The sequence below is a fragment of the Kogia breviceps genome, chromosome 14 (assembly GCF_026419965.1).
Source record: "Kogia breviceps isolate mKogBre1 chromosome 14, mKogBre1 haplotype 1, whole genome shotgun sequence".
Taxonomy (NCBI): domain Eukaryota; kingdom Metazoa; phylum Chordata; class Mammalia; order Artiodactyla; family Physeteridae; genus Kogia; species Kogia breviceps.
The window spans coordinates 43,622,346-43,624,879 of NC_081323.1; positions in this window are offsets into that span (position 1 = coordinate 43,622,346).

Consider the following 2,534-nt stretch of genomic DNA (forward strand, 5'->3'; position numbering starts at 1 on the left):
CCGTGAGCCCAGGGACAGTCTGAGAGTCGGGTAGAGAGCTGGCAGGGCAAGGAGTCTGAAGAACCAGCATTTTCCAGACGCTGCTCATCAGATGCTGACTTCAAAGACTGGCTGGGCCACCCGCTGGCTGTGTGCCTTTGGACAAGTTTAACTAACCTCGTTGTGCCTTTATTCTGCTCCCCTGAAGGGTGATAATAAGAGAACTGACTCCACTGATGTGCTGGGGGTCTCTATTGATCTCCATGCAAAGACCCTGGGCAGCACTGGGGTCTCTGGGTGAGCTTTACTCCACATTGCACCTTGCTGCCAGGATGGACTTGGGGCAGGATGACTTATCAGAGCTTGGCCACAGTTGTACAGCTTGTGAGGTCAAACGAGGTAAAGGTCAAGTACCTTCAACAGCCACCTAACCAGGCAAGTGTCATTTCTCCAGACTCTCCAAGTCAGAGTAGTTTTGATGTAACCAGTGGGTCCATTTCCCAAGTGGGAATCACCAGGCGAGGTTATCGGTGTGCTTGTTCAGGTTCTTTTTCTTTTTTTTTTTAAACATCTTTATGGGGGTATAATTGCTTTACAATGGTGTGTTAGTTTCTGCTTTATAACAAAGTGGATCAGTTATACATATACACATGTTCCTATATCTCTCCCCTCTTGCGTCTTCCTCCCTTCCGCCCTCCCTATCCCACCCCTCTAGGTAGTCACAAAGCACCGAGCTGATCTCCCTGTGCTATGCGGCTGCTTCCCACTAGCTATCTATTCTACGTTTGGTAGTGTATACATGTCCATACCACTCTCTCACTTCGTCACAGCCTACCCTTCCCCCTCCCCACATCCTCAAGTCCATTCTCAGCGTCTCCATTCCCGTCTTACCTCTAGGTTCTTCATGACCTTTCTTTTTTTCGTAGATTCCATATATATGTGTTAGCATACGGTATTTGTTTTTCTCCTTCTGACTTACTTCACTCTGTATGACAGACTCCAGGTCCATCCACCTCATTATAAATAACTCAGTTTCGTTTCTTTTTATGGCTGAGTAATATTCCATTGTATATATGTGCCACATCTTCCTTATCCATTCATCTGTTGATGGACACTTAGGTTGCTTCCATGTCCTGGCTATCGTAAATAGAGCTGCAATAAACATTTTGGTACATGACTCTTTTTGAATTATGGTTTTCTCAGGGTATATGCCCAGTAGTGGGATTGCTGGGTCGTATGGTAGTTCTATTTGTAGTTTTTTAAGGAACCTCCATACTGTTCTCCATAGTGGCTGTATCAATTTATATTCCCACCAGCAGTGCAAGAGTGTTCCCTTTTCTCCACAGCCTCTCCAGCATTTATTGTTTCTAGAGTTTTTGATGATGGCCAATCTGACCGGTGTGAGATGATATCTCACTGTAGTTTTGATTTGCATTTCTCTAATGATTAATGATGTTGAGCATTCTTTCATGTGTTTGTTGGCAATCTGTATATCTTCTTTGGAGAAATGTCTATTTAGATCTTCTGCCCATTTTTGGATTGGGTTGTTTGTTTTTTTGATTGAGCTGCATGAACTACTTGCAGATTTTGGAGATTAATCCCTTGTCAGTTTCTTCATTTGCAAATATTTTCTCTAATTCTGAGGGTTGTCTTTTCATGTTGTTTATAGTTTCCTTTGCTGTGCAAAAGCTTTGAAGTTTCATTAGGTCCCATTTGTTTATTTTTGTTTTTATTTCCATTTCTCTAGGAGGTGGGTCAAAAACGATCTTGCTGTGATGTATGATGTACGTATGATAATACAGTGTTCTGGCTATGTTTTCCTCTAAGAGTTTGATAGTTTCTGGCCTTACATTTAGGTCTTTAACCATTTTGAGTTTATTTTTGTGTGTGGTGTTAAGGATTGTTCTAATTTCATACTTTTACATGTAGCTGTCCAGTTTTCCCAGCACCACTTATTGAAGAGGCTGTCTTTTCTCCACTGTGTATTCTTCCCTCCTTTATCAAAGATAAGGTGACCACATGTGTGTGGGTTTATCTCTGGGCTTTCTATCCTGTTCCATTGATCTATATGTCTGTTTTTGTGCCAGTACCATACTGTCTTGATTACTGTAGCCTTGTAGTAGAGTCTGAAGTCAGGGAGCCTGATTCCTCCAGCTCCATTTTTCGTTCTCAAGATTGCTTTGGCTATTCAGGGTCTTTTGTGTTTCCATACAAATTGTGAAATTTTTTGTTCTAGTTCTGTAAAAAATGCTAGTGGTAGTTTGATAGGGATGCATTGAATCTGTAGATTGCTTCGGGTAGTATAGTCATTTTCACAATATTTATTCTTCTAATCCAAGAACATGGTATATCTCTCCATCTGTTTGTATCATCTTTAATTTCTTTCATCAGTGTCTTACAGTTTTCTGCTTACAAGTCTTTTGTCTCCTTAGGTAGGTTTATTCCTAGATATTTTATTCTTTTTGTTGCAATGGTAAATGGGAGTGTTTTCTTAATTTCACTCTCAGATTTTTCATCATTAGTGTATAGGAATGCCAGAGATTACTGTGCATTAA